Raw genomic sequence first — 18,380 nt, 5'->3', positions numbered from 1 at the left:
AATGCTTTAAATACTACAATGAGGCTGGCTCATACGATATTTACACTAAAATTTATGATTTGGGATCTTCCAACATGAAGCTTAAGAAATTCTCTATGATTATTAAGGAATAAAAGTAAAGGAATTTGAAACAATTTTCACACGAATTTGCTGTTAGACAAGAAGCTTGCACGGCATTTCCTTCAATGAGTTAAAGGAAATACTTTTAACATAAACTAACACCTTTCTTAGAGTCTGCATTCATCTTAAATCTTAAGAATGATATTTTTCACAGGATTTCAGCTGTTTACCGACTCGGACTGGACAATTTATGATTCTGGAAACTACAAGTTTCGTTTCCAACAATAAGTGGAAAATATATCTAAACTGTTAAAAGAAAGCTAGGCCTAGTAGTAATTGTGTGTGTCAGCAGTAATTTATTGCTTTCAAAACAAAAAAGCCCTCGAACCTAAATTCACGGAAATTTCTTAAAGCATAAGCAACACTTTCTCATAGATCACTTTCATTAAGTGGATAATTTTTTTATTATTATTTTGAGTAAAATTAAAATTTAATATCAATGTTAAGTTGCAGTAATTTCAAACTGTCTTGAAAATATATTTTGATCATTTTCTTTAAGTAAAATTCAATTTCTAAAGATTTTTTAAATTCTATTTTTATTATATGCATTTTTATGGATATTTGTTATAAATGTTTTTTGCTTTAAATTTCAGTTGTAGGTTTGCAGAAATATATGGCAAAATAATGAATTAGGTTTAAATTAAAAATTTTTAATCTTATTTATAATGAAAAATTAGAATTTTGTAGTACACTTTAATTTTTATCCTGCATATAAAAATATAAGCAAATCGAATGGCTTTTTAAATTCAAGATAATGTTTATCTACCATATACATTACAACAAACATATATACTGTTTTTTCTTTAAATAGGATAAAGTAATTGCATTCTTAAAACATGAAAATAAAAAAATCTAAAATGGAGAACAAGTCATTAAGATTTGTAATCGAACATAAAAATCTGAAATATAAAAGGCACATCTTTGAAATTGAATAGAATTGCTAAGATTCCAAAAATAAATAAAAATCGATATTTTGTCGATTTGTTAAGTAACTACATCGCCTTAAACCCTGAACAAAAGATTGAAATTCAGATTTAAGAAAACTGATAGACCCTGCGATTTCGCCTTCCAATTCTCAGAAGTGAAATATGACACAAAGCAATAAGGATAACTTATAATATTGAAATATATGGAATTAAGTTTGAAAAAAAAATCAAATAGTTTACACAATCTCTTTGAGGAAAAAAGAGCATCGATACTTTTATAATAAACAAAACAGACGAATGTTTTAAATTCGAAACCTTAAAATTTGCCGACCTACTGTGTAATAAAGTTTTATTTTTTTTAAACTGCATCTTATTTTTTATAGAAACATTTGCATAAATTATCTGCAAACCTTTTCTCAACTTTTCTTTTAAATATTAAAATCTCAAAATTCATAAGCTTTCTGCGGAATATCCCGGCTTAAAGTAAAGACACTAGGATTTTCTTAAAGAGAAATTTTTCAGAATTGAATAATCAGATAACTCCACTTAATTACGTCAAGACGAAAAACTTTCCAATTAAACTTGAAAAAGATATAAATGTGACTCTCTTTCATTTTGAGTATAACAGTAACTCGTAATTTTGATAACAAATTATTTATATGTAAAACACATTTTTGAGCAGTTTCGTGGCCGACGAGTTAGTGACTTGAATTTTTGAAATTTCGCTTTTATTTCGTCCCGGGAGGCAATCTATGTACAAGCAAGAAGCGACAAAGTACATCAATCCACAACACGACACAAGAACGAAACAGAAAACAGCGTAAAAAGAACGAAATAGTTTTCCCCGGTCATTATACACTACGAGATTCTGATAGGGGTTTCTTTACACTTGTCAATTATGTAAGGTGATTATAGGCATCTTTTAAAAGAATTTGCTTGGTTTGACTAAGATTAAGACTTGATATTTAAGCATTTTTACAGAGCTCGTGGCGCATTAATTAAATAAAAAAGGTGGAATTGGATCAGGAAATAAAAGAACGTTTTAGAATTAAGTTAACATGGGTTAAATTAAGATAAAAATTAGGAAATTAATTAGGATTTAATTTACTTAAAAATATCATTACACATACACGTTTTATATTATGCCTTGAACTCTCAACGAGCACAGTGAAGACAAAGCAGTAAATTGTTCGATTCCGATGTAAATCGAAATTTAGTCACGCGTTCATGCTAGTCTAATCAAAAATGTTGACTCAGTAGACGTAAAATCAGTTTCAGGAATGTATTCCATCGCCCAAAAAGAAACAACCTATGGTCAAAAAATTCAGCTGAAATCTTGCATAGTAAAAGATGCCTATATTAGTACTCGAGAGTACTGATAGAACATTTGGTAGATATACTTTATAGATGGCAAAGCATTTTACTAGAATTTCAGAAAAAAATAACTTACACACGAAAACTTTTGCTTAGCCGTAAAATGCAAGCCCCCTGGAGTGAAACAAAATGCATGTCGAACATCTTTCTTCGATTTAAAAAATGTCAAACGGCTATATATGTTCTACATGGAAGTTGTAACCAGATAATGTCTGAAGAATTTAGATACATGAACTGAACTTTTTTTAACAATCATTTGAGCAACAGAAATATGCCTGAATGTGTACCAACATTAATTTTGATAAAATTTGAAAGAGCATATTCATTTAAAAAACATTTAAAGCCTTAAGACCGTAGTTTCAAGCGTAGTTTTGGAGCGGCTTAGTTCGCGTAAAAAATAAATTTATAATGAATTGATTTAAAGTTTTTGCAGCTATTAGAAATGCAAAATTTTTTCTTTAAAATTAATAGATTTTGATCCTTCGTCTACAAATATAATCTTTCCTTGGTAAGAGCAACTAATTACAATGTTATTAAATGAAGAATTTTATCACTTATTTTTAAGTAATGAATATAAAATACTTCTAACCAAACGGTAAATCCCCGCGATTAAAAGTAATATGAAAAGAATTTTTTTTTTTTTTTTTTTTTGTCATGGAATAGTTTATAGTAAATGGAATAAGAACAAATGTATAAAGTTTAGAAATAATTAAGAGCGGGAAAGCTATGTAAAACGTTACATAGCTGTAATTTTAAAATTGTAAAATGACAATTTACATCAATTCAGAACACTGCATTAGACAAGGATATCTCTCACTCCAAATCCACCGTTACTGAAATACCCAGATTATCAAGAATCTGGTTGTCTAGTTTATCAAAAATCAGTTGGACAAAATAGCAAAAGAAAGTGACATCGACAAGTGAAAAGAAAATGAAAACATGACAATTTAAAAATCAGAAGACTGAAAAGAGATAATTAACTATTCCACAGAAAATGAATTTGTTATAGCTAATCAGGTTATTCAACTTATTATTCAGACGGATAATCTTGAAATTTTTCAAACTATAAATGAAAATTTAATAAAAAGGTGCTATCCAATCGAAAGTAAATCTTTTCATGAATTATATTTAAACATCTCAGATCATCTTTTCGCTCCGCCTTTGTTCGTAGCTTAAAAAGAAGCTGAAAATAAACCTTACAATCAATTTACACAAGAAAAATGAATTTCCTTGTTTTACCTTTGAATTTTTATTATGTATATAAATCTAATCATATCAAATAATCTAATTTTGCAAAATTTGAAAAATTTCATCGGAGGTTTTATCACACTAATTAAATTGAAATATAAAAGCAATTCAGTTAAATAACTGGAAATAAAAGCTATTCTGCTTTTTCCCCTATTGACCCTTAATGCTTCCAATTTGACATTAAGATTTTAATTCATTTTATACCGACCTTCTGCGCGAGACAAGTTAATACGCGATACCCGGTTCTCGGGAAATACGCATTGTCCATAACTGTTCTTGAGTGCTTTAGTATCATTTCGATTCAAAACATAATTACCAGTCATTTTTATTCATTCATGAATGTAGAAAATGCATTTATCTTAAATACAAACTAGAAAATTATTACATAATTACCATTACCTCCTTTTGAATTTAGGAAAGCGTCGTATTTAGCAGTTCTCTACAACGTTGTTGCACAGTTCAATATTTTATTATAAATTCTATTATTGACCATGCATTTTTATGATTAAGTATTTCAGCCCCTTATATTTCGCCGTCGAGCAATTGCCACCAAGCATTCATGTTAGGGGAGATCACAATATTCAGCATTAGAGACCAGGATCAGATACCCCCCCCCCTCAAAAAAAGTCACATTTGTATCTGAACGAAAAACACGATACTTCATAAGATCATTGAGGAAGAGTTCTTACAGCAGCCCTTTCATTATTAAAAAAATAATCCTAAAAGTTCCCTTTGCGCTGAGAAAATGTAATGAGACATTAATTTCATTTTTTACAAATTCCTTTTTAAAATTATTGAAAGAAGAAATAAAAGCAGAATTTCGCATGTTAGTATTTAAAATGCATAATAAAAATTTATTTTCATATACAAAGCTAAATATTTCTGAAAATATACGGTTTTCAATTACAAAATGCGCGTTATAAATTCTCTCATTTATCCTTATTTTAGCCAATTAATTAACACTCGAAAGAAATGAGTACATGCGTTTCCTGCAATTTAGCTTGAACAAAAATTCATAAGCCAGAAAAAAATATATTTCGGGAAACTGCAATATAAGTGACAAATACCTTTAAAGAAGTCGTAAGTGAAATTTGAAATATAATCCATTTGAGTAATTTTCATAAGTGTTAGCAAGTGTTACTTTCATAAGTGCTTAAACAAAAATAATTTAAAGCAAGAAAACCAACAAAACTTTCTGGATACTTAGATTTCAAGGGGAAGCTAGTTACATTTTCAAGATTTTTCAACTTAAAATTTTCTAGACCACCTTTATCACTGACTGGAGCTTAAAATATTAAAACGAAGAACTAGCAGAGTTGAGGGCAAAATTTCCCGTTATAAAAAATATAACAGTTATTCTAGAAAACAATGTGTATGAACTACAGTCATGATCAGAATACATATTTCACCGACTCGAATGAAATTTCAGATCTATAAAGCTAGAGAGGCGAAAAAAGTAAAAATCCTCTTTAAAACCAATTTCGACATACTTTCTCTATTTGAAGGAAATTCTAGAGCTTTTTATTTCCGATTTTACCGTGATTTCACGGTTTTTACTGCTTTAAAACTTGCCAATTTTAAATCCATTCATGTTTATTCTTCTCACTTTTATCGTTAAAATTACAATTTTTTTCCGTTTGAATTTGTTAATATCCCTCCTCTGAAATATTTGATTCTTCAGTAATATTCAACCTCATAAGATATTATTGAGTACTAATTTAGAAAGAATTGCACGATATTGTCTTGGATGTTTAAAATTTCGCTTACAATTTGATGGACATTTTCAGAATTTACAATTTCCGTATGTCCACAAATTTCATTGACTAATCTCATGAGAAAATAAACAGTATCTATTCATCTGAGCTAAATAAAAATTGAATGGAATAAATCTGACATATGTTGAGAAAGTTAGCATTAGCACCACAGCAAAGTCCAATTGCCAAAGTCCAGATGAAAGAATCGTTTGTCTAAACAGATTTTACTTACTGAAGACAAATAGTTTAATTATTAAATGTGAAAACAATTCGATTTAGGGATGAAAATTAGTTTTTAACAAAACATGCACCTTCAAACAAGATTTGAAGCGGAAATTTCAATTATCCTCAATTAGTACTGCAACGGACGGGTAAAATAACTCTTCCAATGTATAAGAATTAAACTGATATTTCTTGTTGTTCAAATGTTTGCAAAACGTGGGGGATCTCTTAGAACATGATAATGACCATGTTGCCACTTTCATCCCTGTTCGGTTTTGAAGTAAGGTCCATCTTAAAGTTATCGCATTCAATTCTGCAAAAATATCAAAAAAGTATGTCAAATGCATATTAAATTTGCAATCAATCTTAGGAAATCGGTGCTTTTTTTTTTTTTTAAGAATCTCTAGAATCTTGCCATTCAACAGAAATAGGATCATGCAACTTTTTTTTTTTTTTATTAGTCAGCAAAATATGCCTTCTAAGTTTCCACCAACTATGTACATAAAAAGAAAATCAAGTTTAACTCATTCACTGCCAACTATAATATCAGATAGAATTTCTGTTTTCACTTTTACTTCGCAGTCGTACGAGACAATAAACGTTCAAAAAGGTCGTAGAATAAACTCATACAAATTTATCATTAAAATAATTAGACAGCTTCTTTTAATGATGTGTCGTTCTTGTTCAATTTTTCAAAAAGATTATTATAAACATGTATTAAAATGTCGAGATTAAATTTGTTAGAAGACGATCACTGCAAAATCTTAAATTTCAATATATGAAGTAAAGAAAACCAGTGGACCAATTCAATTTTATAGCTACATTGAGCAAACCATATTAATTCACATTTATCATGTTTATTTTTTGCTGCATTTTTATGTTTATGTTAAGATATCCACCGGGCTAGCTATAATTCACTCCCCCCCCCCTCGAAAGTGCAGGGAGGGAGGGGGGCGAGTCGAGAGTTTTAGCTGTTCTACGCTTCATAGAAGTACTTGTGTCCCTTATTTTCAATTCACTTTTTTTTATCATTAATGTGAGGTTGCACAATATTTACGTAATAAGGAAATACTAAACGCCGACTTTGAGACCTGCATCATCTTCTAGACTTCATTAATCTCTGCTTTTCATTATGAGAAGAAAACTTTCAGTCGCTATATTTTTAATGAAGCAATTTGATTGAAGTTTTAAAAAAAATTAAAATATAAGTATCAAGTAGTTCATTTCTCCAATTATATAAGCTGTCAAATACGTAAAAAAATCCCGTTGACGCTGAGAACAGAAGTAACACGAGTGCCAGCTCTGAACTTTAATCCCTGCCTGACTGAGTCACGGCTCTATGCTGTTTGACCGCGAAATTAATCTGGAACCAAATGCGCTCGCTATCTATAATTACTTTGGGAAAATGCAAAGTATAACTTAATTTCATTAATTACAATTGGAAGTGAGTAATTATCTTAAGGGATATATTTTTTGTAATAGTTTTTACACATTTATAAAATTAAATAAACTTCAGCATTTTGATGTTTCGCTCGCAACAAATGTTAAATTACAATTTGCTTAATCTTAAAATTTACTTTAAATTATCGTATTTATTCAATTCCTCTTCTAAAATTGAGTTTTTCAAAAAAAAAAATTATTCGGCAAGCTAAGCCATAGCTTAAATTCAAGATTTTTGAATAAAAAAATAATTTTCATTTCGAAGCTTAGCGATGAACAAATTAATATGGAATGTAAATAACCACAATGATAAACATTAGAGGATTAACACGTAAAAAATCTACACTATGCAAGCAATTTCTTTCAACAAGTAACCGAATTTATCCTCATCATTTGTATTCATCAGTATTCAACATAAAGTTCTGATATACCATAAATGTTCCCATTTTCAACAAATCTAAACCTTTAGAAAACCTAAGTAAAATTCAAGTTAGGTATAGGTTCGCAGAAGGCATTACTTTTGAAATTTGACGGTTGGCTGCACTCTATCAGCAAAAAACTTGTGTGTGCGTGTGTTAGGCAGCGAATGAGTTAAAAATGTATATAATTCTGATCGATGACTGTAGTTCAATTGCAAAAATATCCTGGATTCAAATTCATTCCAATTTGATCAACAAACAAATTTTTATCCCTTCCCTCCCAAGTAAACCGCGTTGCAAAAATAGAAGTCTTTGTTTGATCAACACTGAAAGATCGATGCATGCCTTCCCGAGGAAAGTTGCGTTGAAGGAATTCCTCCAACGAAAAGAAAAGAATGGCGGGGCCACACAGTAGGATCATGACATTGATTAGAGGGAGAATTTCTTATATTTACCAATATGCAGTTAGATAATTGCGTTAAAACACCCACATCTGCATAACATATATTTTTAGATACAATTCATTACAAATGCACAAACATTTATAACAGCAAATATAAACCCTTTGCAGTCCGATGGCCACTTGATACGACACGAATCCTGCAGTTGTAAAAGAGTAATAATTTTTTTTCTTGAAAAAATATTTCGGGTTTCACGTGCAATGTGACCGATTTACAATCGATTATTTGTTTCCGACTATATAGCTAGTATTTTTAAACCCGTTTTCTTTTTTTGTTTGGTTTGGTTTTTTAGAAAGTGTGCGTGCAGTCAATTTTAAAATTTAATCACTAATTTATTAATAAGTTTAGTTAGTATACGAAACATTTAGCGTCAATACAATATTTTAAAAAAATATTCGCACAATATATTATTCTAGTACATTTCTATAAGAATCATTTAAAAATGTATCTATGAAGTTTTAGGTCAATCCAACTGTAATAATTTAAGTTATTCTGTTTGAAATATGAAAATTATTCATAAAAATCAGGTTACGAAAGAAAAACACATTTTTATTCTACATTTCAATAATACATTTTTATTTATACATTTAGTGTCTATATTTGCTCTCATTTTTTAAACTAACCTACTACTGTATTGCACTCATTTTGAACCTTACAGCTATCTGTATATTCGTTTCCCTCTTTGTTGACTGATGACTTCACTAATTTTCACAATACTGTGGCTTTTCCACGATAACTAAACATACACTCATCAATTCAAATCATATTAACTCACTTCAGCATTAATTATTGAGATATAAAAAACTACATTTTTGACAACAAAAATATTTCTTTACGGGAGCATCAATCTTTATATTTATTCCTTTTCTTAAGGAAGTAACCAATATATTTTGTCCATCTTCATCTGGACTCGTGCGATAGTTATATTGCTAAGTAATCTGCTTCTCTACTCACGTAGCATATCGGAGAAAGAACTTAAGCAGAAATTTTGAGTCAATCTATTTCTCTGATTCACAGTAAGTGAGCGAGACTACTAGATTTTATATTTTTTACTTTTTAGATAAAGACTGGAGATGAAAACAAATTTTCAGAGAAGAGAAAAGCCTTTTCCCGTTTCTCAATCAAAATCCTTGTCTTAAGAGGATTGATTTCACTTAATTAAAATGTGTAAATTAAAATAATTTTATTCACGAAATATCACGCAAGTAATACAGTAATTAACTTTATTGCAAATGTATTAAGGGTATTTTTGTTAAAGTAATTAACTTGACAATTCATTTCAGGTGTGCTGATATTATGGTTTGTTAAAGTAAGCATTCTTCGTGTATTCGATTTATATAAAAAGGAAAATTTTATGATCTTTTACAACTTTCTATAGAAGCTTCAACGAAAAAATTTTAAATACATTAATCGATTTAAAATGAGAATAGTTTGAGCATTTGGGTTGTTTCATACCATAAGATTCCGATACTTCACAATTTAAAATTAGGAATTTAATGGGTATCGTATCTGCTTGAGATTCATTCTTAACTATTTAAAAAAATAGAGTAAGTTCATTTTTTTCGGAATTTTTTTTATTTATAGATTTTGTTTAATACGCTCTACCTTAAACAAAATTCAATCATCATCCTGAGTTATAATTCAGAAAATATGGAAATATGGAAATATATTACTTCCATATTCGCTTCGCAAAGAATTCTAAATACTATTTTTGTCTCAAATTATTTTTAAGTCTATACATTTGTCATTATCGATAAAGTTTTTGAATGGATGCAGTAACTCTGAAATAAGTGAAAATGGCTTCCAGAACGAGTTTGCTGGCGCGAACAACAGAAAATGACTTTTCCTTCTAAATGTGCGATTTTAAAAGCTGGATTATCAAGTTTATAAGACCCTTTAAAGTGTACTGGAATGAAGTTCAAACCAGCTAAAACTTGGAAACTAAGCTTAAAACAGATAAGCAAGGTTCAAAATAATTTTACAATCCAAAACGTCTCACTCCTAAAGTAATATTCCTGTAATTTAATATTATTTTAGATTTACTAGAAAATTAATCGAATCGAGCTGAAATATCAAAAACTGTATCTGCATACGAATTAAAATAAAAAAAAATTCTTTTGACGAAAACTAACAAGATTTAAACCATTTAAAAATTTCTCGCTTAGTTGAAGCAAAGAAATCTCGAAAAATGTCTGTCAAATACAAAACAATGCGGGAGCTCTAAAAAATAAGAATTAATAAATATAATATATTTTAGAGAATTAGACTTGGCTTTAATTGGGGAATTTTTAAATTTTACCTCGATAAATAAGAATTTAAGCAATGTAAGATGCGTTCTTATCACAGAAGCCATAGGAATGCAAAGGGATGCATTGTATATGAATATAGGTACAATTCAAAATACTCACCCGGCATCATAAATTACATTTCGTATAATCTCGAGAGTATGCACTTTACAACTACTTACCTTTATTAACATTCTTCAAAATAACCTAATATTTTATGAACTTTAATTCCTGAAATTCTATACTAAATAAATATTTACAAAAAGCATAAAAAGAATTTCACATAAAAAAAAAACGAAATTACTCTAGTCTAAAATCCTAACGAATAAACTCTCAAATTAGATGATAAATTGTATTTTACACTGCAAAAGTACCGCTATACCATTATTCATTCAAATATTTTCAGCTAATTTTATCAGAATTATTTAACAGATGTAAACGAAATATTCTTTTATTATTATTATTATTAGTTAACTGAATTCCTCGTTTAGAGAAGAGCACAAGAGGGCTATAAAAAATACACTATTCAAAATTACATTGTTGGATAACAATGATCTTTCCTCCCTCCTATGAACTGCTTATATAGTAAAAAAGTCAAGATACATTTTATAAAAAAAAGTCACATTGAAAACAATCATTAATCTATTTTTTTATTGAAATATTACACATGAATCCCGAGTTAATATTAAAAGAATTTATAATATAAATCAAATCGTAATTAAAGCAAAGGCAAATGTGTATTTTAAAATTTTGTTAACTACGAACAAACAGATGCTTATTTGCGAACTATCCAATATTAAAAATCTATCAATAAATTCGACAGACAACTTGAAAAAAAATTAACAAGAAAGATAGTATATAGTTTCCTTTAAGACTTTACCACATTTTGTAAAAATAAAGGCATATACAATTATTCTTTCATTGCTTTCGTTACGTCGTTCGATTACAATGAGATCCGCTAACCACCTCAAAAATATGAATCAGTGATTTCTTATTAGTGGCGTTTCTGTTTCGGTATCACTAATTTGACACTCTTAACGATTTGACGTTCACGAATGCTGCCTCCAGCTTCACGCTCCGTATTGCTGAAATGCTTATGCACTGGAATCAAAAAGTTATTAAAACCCAGCTGGAGTGTTCCGCCTGAAACTCTAGAATACTCGCATAAAAGCATTATTTCCATCCCACTCTCCAAATAAAATTGTGAACCTTGAACAATGAATACTCAGATCTTTATTTTCAAAGTTTTGTTCATTAACGTTGTGTGCAGCGTAATATAAAAAGACATACAGTAAATATTAGCCCCATACCACTGGTAAATAATAGTTACGAAAAAATCTATAAGCGTGTGATCCTTGGGGAATTTTTTTGGGGATTAATCGTGGGCATGCGGTTAACTCACAAGAACCTTAAAACCGAATATGTATTGTGGTTGCCTTCTATCCGATCTATTAAAACTAAGATTTGACATAGAACTACACTTATCACAAAAATGCATATCATTTTAATTGCATCGTTATATGTTGCATTCATCATATGCATTGCATTCTTTTATTTAAGTGGTTTTTGAGCTATCGCGTTTACATGCATGTGAAAGTACAGGCAAATGGTTGACCCTTTGACAGATGTGGTTCAAAATTTCACAAAAAAATTCGTAAAAATTTTAGTATCTATACTTTAGATGCTATAACTATGAATCTAATTTCATTTACTCGATTTTTAATTATCACGTTTTTATGCATGTAGAAGCGCAGATTCCTTGACGATCCCAATCTACAAGGTCTAAGTATTGAAGAATTGTGTTGACTATATTCGGACAACTAAACAGACGAACTTCCTTCAAATAAGTTCTTTCAGAATTTGATAGAAATATATAAATTTGGGTCTAAAGACTATACACCAGATTTCATCCTCCTAGCTCAAAGTGTTATTGTGATCACAGGCACAGCAATAGACAATTCCAAAAATGGGTTTTTCGGATTCGAGAAGGTTTTTAAAATTGGAGATCCGTCAAAATCTCGAGTTCGAATTTCGTGATGATACTTTGGATATTTCGTATATGAGAAAATAAAAATTAATCGACTACCTTTCGATTTTTAAAAACAATGCAAAATTTAGGCCTTTTAAAGCAGAATTCGCAATTTTCACTCCGTTTTTTCACCCGTTTCATATTAGTTTTCGCGAGCCTCTTCCGACCATCGGATAAAATCTGCCATAAATTTTGTTTGCAACATTTCTATTTAAGAATACAAGGACTAACTGACATTTGCAGATGGATGAAATAATTACGACAGTAATTATGAGATTATTAGTAATAGTAATTATTTCAACTAGTTATTCCTCATGGAGCAATGCAATTTTTTTTCTAAAAAGAAAGTTCAAAGTACTTACATTAATGTACCGATGAAATGATGAAGCGAAGATGACCAAACGGGAAGGATATCACAGCAATTAAATGCCTGAAACAATAAATTTTGAGTAAAAAAGAAAATACTTTGATTTCGGATAAACATTTTAAAAATGTAAACACAGATTAAATTTGCATCGAATTAAGCAGAAACTAAATTTATAACACTGAATGACACCAAAGAAAAATATAATGGAATAAACTTAATTGAAAAACAATTAGATGCACGGTGAATATTCATTTTTTAGAATTAGATTCAAATCTAAAAACTGAAAATTTAAAAAAATCACTGCATTTCACAACAAAACTTTCGAAAATGTGTTCATTGCATTAAAAAATAACGAGTTTAAAGCAGCCTCTTGAGAACTATTTTACCAAGAGAAACTTTTTCAATAAAATAAAAAAAAAAATGGTCGCATAATGTAGCAGTAATTGAAGGAATTCCTCGCACCTAAGGAATTTACTCTCGCAAAACTCCCTTAATGATTTTCCATTGAACAATTTCTAATCATTAAGTGCAAAATGAAATCGGTTTTTTTTTATCTGAACTGTTTTCTTTTTAAAAAATAATATTTTTTTTTTAAAAAAAGTACATTTGCGAGGTATTAATCCGTATAACCTATTAATATAAATAATCAGTTTGGCCTAAAATTTAAATATTTGCTAAATTAAAGAACAAATTAAATTAACGAGCACTACTAAATGAGTTTAAAATAAAGAAAAATTTTACGCAGCTTTCACATCCACAATTATATTTATGAACTCTATCAGAGCAAATTATGCAATTCATTGCTATCTTAGTAATTTTCAAAGCTTGGATTCCTGAAGCATGGAAAGAACAAATCCTTATGATGTTAGTTGCATTTTCCAATGAAAGTAATACACAAAAATGCTTCGTCCCTTTTTGTCCCAATATTTTCAAAAGCTTTTGCACCTTGTTACTTCGTTCCATCTACACTGTAATTTTGTTTTTCGATTCATTTGCACTTCTCAAAAATTGAGAATTAATCGCATTGCCCAATTGTAAATTTTTTAAAACAGTTTTTGATTATCTCTTAGTTATGGTAATCGATAATGGTTTATACTTGTTTTTTAAAGGATATAGAGTGCATTTAAGAAATAATGTCAAACACAAACCAGTTATTTGTTTCATTGAAATCTGTTTGGGTTGGTTGGGTTTAGTAAAATTGCACATCAACTTTCTAATTCCCTCATATATCCTGGCTAGCTTTAGAGCGTGTTCAACGAGTTATTGGTTCTTAAAAAAGAAACCGAATACACCAACTTATATCTATAAATTATAGTGTATGATTCAGGGATTCCAAAAGTTTTCCCCGATTTTACAACCTTACAGTAAAATAGCTTTAACAGCCGATTATAGATTATCTTGGCTCCAAGATTTCTTGTAGTCTTGGTGCATAATTTCGAGACATCCATAAAATAAGCAAGATACCTATTAAGTAAAGGATTTATAGCACAAAATAATACCGCGTACTTATTTTGAAATGGGAAAATACCACGCACTAATTGTCATACTGCGCGGAATAACTCCAAACAGTTTATTCATTCAAACAGTGGTTTCAATTAAAATTCACTAAATTGCTTAAAAACAATAGCCTGTTATATTGATAAACGCTGGGTCTTACAATATTTTCAGATGGAAGTTTACTGTTAATAAAAAGTGGAGGCCCGAAATAAGGAAAAAGTGAAATTTTTTTTTAAATATCTTTGAATGCTTCAACAAAACCCCAGAAATTAGAGGATTAAAGATGAGGAGACTTATTCTAACACATATACCTTCCCTCCCATCATGAAGGCAGATGGCCAAAGACCGTTTCCAGCACAAAAATATCAAGGGGATCCAGAAATGTCAAAGAAAAAATTCAGAAAATAAGACAACAGTCACTATTACAAATTTAAGGGGGAAAAAGTTAATTTAAAATCAACCTAAAGATTATCTTTTTATACTAATGCAGTTTTACTAATAGTTATAAGATTAAACAGGGGCTTCAATTTTTTTCTGCTATGATAAACTTTTAAATACAAGTTTCTGAAAAAAGGAGTTTCTCGTTGTTTTACTTTGCAGTATATAATTCGGAAAACGTTTTTAAAATCTATCAAATGAAATTCTCAAAAATACTTTGTTTCTAGCTGTGTTATGAACAACAATTAACCTTTTAGTATATATTTTAGTAACCTTTAAGTGGCAAATTAAGAATTTCATAGAAGCTGAAGAATTTTTTTCTTTTGAAGCCTGGAACATTCACAAAATTTAAAAAGGCACTGAAAATCTTATAACAAAATTAAATATGTTAGCTATGTTTTGTGTAATTATTAATGAAATACATTCATTTGAATTTGTTACAGGAAATTTGTGCAAATGAAGATTTCTATTGAAATTCTTAAAAATTGCCTATAATTTGAAAGTCAATACAATTTCAATCGAAATTGTTTTGAAATTCTTAACTTTATATTCACATTTTACTTTAAATAATTTATGTTTTTTCACTAATTAAATATTTTGAAGGTAAAACAAACCTCATAATCGAAATACAGGATGACCATAAAATGAAATTCCCTGTTTGGAAGCATCGTCAGCTTAAATTGAATTGAATGAAAAAAAAAATCGTATACATAATATGGAAGGCATGGAGAGATGGTTTCAAAAAAAAAAAGTTGCCAATAGGGGAGAATTTGGCGTTATAGTAACCGAAGAAAATTGTATTGAAAGCACGCTCCAATGTAAAAAAGAATACATATACTGAATCAAATGAAGTAAAGCGCAATATTCGCAGGAAATATTTTATTCATCGACATTAAAGGTTCATAGTTAATGAGCCACATTTCCAGTGTACTGATCTTTCCTGTGCTCAAAAGGATGCAACTGGTATTAATTTTTGCGAATTTCTCTCCCAATACTTTCCACAGTCGGCACATGAAATTTCGTTGCTTTCTGTTAATCAGTTTATAGTTTCAAATACCACCAAAACGCTTTATTTATGACCAACTCGTATATCAAATTCTTTAGTTTTTCTTACTATTCTTTTTCTTATGAAAATTTAACAATTCACTATTTTATAAAGTATTATTTTTAATTTACATTTTATTAGTTTTTATTGCAGGTATCCAATCTTTCACCTGTGAAGCCACCATTCCAAATTCGAAAAGCTAATCTAATTTCTTGGCAAGATAATCAAAAGATGATACGAGTATTACTTTGGCGCAATATCATTTTATAGGATTAACTTGGGCGAAGTCTAAGTTTAGAACATAAATTTAATTACGTCCAGATTAGAAAATTAAAAAACACATAAAGAAATACAATTATAAATGGTAAAGTTAAAAAATATGCAACTATAAGCAAATATGTACAACCCCCACTTTTAAAAATGCAAAGATGTTGATATGTGGTTTTTGTCCAATTAAATATGATAGATATCGGAACTTAAATATTTGTATCGTAGCGATAGCAGGGCTGAACAATCTATTGAAGCATGTATTATAGTTAAAAAGTCCCCTCACCGACTGCAAGCTAGTGCAGGTTCTGAGAAAAGAAATATTTGTGAATAAGCCTCGAATGGCCAATTTTTTACCGGCTTAGGATGACATAATATCTGTGATTTAGGGAAGAAACGCACGATGTTATTAGTTTAACAGGGTACAATTTTTTTTTTGTACTTATTATGTATACAATTAATTTTATGCCTTTAATGCCAGTATGCCATTAATTCTACCAATTTTGAAAAATCCATTTTTTACATGTATACCTGCACACCATATATGGAAGAGGTTGCATATGAAGTTCACTTCCAGATTTGCAGCAATATCGGCAGTCTAATTTAATTGGATATAAGTATGGGCAGTAAACCACAAAAGATATCAAAATAATGCAGGAGTAGAGTATGGTGTAAGAATTAAATCTTAAATATAAACGGGTGATATCGGATTGAGCTAATGACAGAAGAGAACTCTAAGATTCAGTAAATAAATTTTTTTTTGGATCCCTTATTTCTCACATTATGAATTGAAGGACAAGATAAATGGCAGTTACTTCGAAAGTGAATACAGAGAAAATCGCATGAAGCGTTCGACTTAACTTTATTGACACAGGTAAAGGCACAACTCGCATGCTTATCCAACTTAGAACAGTCTATGAAAATTAGCATGTACTTTCAAAACATTTGTCGATGAAAATTCATGGAATTAAAAACCAGGTCTGGAGTGTATGCTTTTGAGAAGTTTTAGAACAGATGCGGCAAAATTTTATACTCAGCGGAGGAGTATAATGAACATATTTAGAAACATCGATGCTATGGAAGCTACCTGAAAGCAATCAGCGTATGCGTATTCCCCCAAATGTGGGGGATATATTAAAGAAAAAACATTGAATAAACGATTATGATTGATTTGAAATGATTTATAATAAACGAAATAAAGAAAAACTGAAAATAGCCTACCCGAAGATCAGGAGTGATGAAATATAATTCCCCAAGTGATAAAATGCACAAATGGAAAAGGTTCCCGTATTGTTACGAGTTACGTAGTATATCACATTAATGAGCATTTACTAGACATTTTTTTTAAGTTACAGTAATTTAATTTTAGAAAAGCAAGTTTTCTTCCTTCTATTTACATTATTGAGGTATTCGATTCTATTGAATAGAAATTGAAAAAATGCACACAATTTCCATGCAATATTCGTAATTGCCCGTTATTTTAAGTAAGTTAATAGATCATATTAAAAAATAAAATTAGTCTGAATTCTAAAAAATTGGTTTCTTAGCTCTCCAATCCAACTTTTATTATGCATTAACTCAATTCAAAAATAAATTTATGAATGAGTAATAATAATAGTACAACGCTATAAAATATTGCTAAGATATTTGCGATTTTGTACAACATCGTTAATGTAACATTTTCACGATGTTTATTATTATGTCTGTTAGTAAAGAAGCATACAAGAAAAATAGTAGCAGCAAAATATACTGTTTACATTTCTTCGATTCCTGATCTTTATTTGTTTAATTTGAAACACTTTCTCGTATATGAAAAACAGAGTAAGGAATTTAATCATCAAAAAATTCGAACTTGAGATTGACCAATCTTCACGTTTCTGACTTCCTCGGGTTCGAAAAACTGTTTTAGCATTATGCCTGTTTGTCTGAACAGGGTAAACTCAAACAATTTAAGCAAGACAGAAGAAATTTGATTATAAAGAATTGTAGATTTCCCCCAAATATGTAGATTTTAATCAAATTTTGAATGATATCTGTCCAATGGTTGACCGGCAGTCGGTTTGAGTTTTCACATGCATATAAATTCAATGAATTTAATCGATAAAATTCAGTATGTAATCTTGTAAATAAAAAAATAGTTCCATGTGAAATTTTGGTCTCGCATAGGTCAGAAAAAGGCATGCAAAAGACGGTTCACAAGATGGACTCGGTTAAAATGTTAGATTCATGGCAAATGTTCATATTTCATAATAATTTGCCATGTAAATTTTAGCTTTATCCAAGATTATTTTATGCGAGAAGACAGGGTTCAGAATTTATAGAGTATGCGAAAAAGTTTCGAAGAGACCATTCCCGATACTTAGTTTCCATATTTGGATAGTCCGTATAGGTTCTAGAAAGTTCCAAATAGAGTTAGCCATTTAACCACTTCTACATATATTTTGTATACGTGACCATTCAATGGGTTGAATTGCAATTTCCCTGCATT

Source organism: Argiope bruennichi, chromosome X2 (genome assembly GCF_947563725.1).
Source record: "Argiope bruennichi chromosome X2, qqArgBrue1.1, whole genome shotgun sequence".
In the NCBI taxonomy this organism is placed as follows: domain Eukaryota; kingdom Metazoa; phylum Arthropoda; class Arachnida; order Araneae; family Araneidae; genus Argiope; species Argiope bruennichi.
This window is presented reverse-complemented; position numbering follows the sequence as displayed.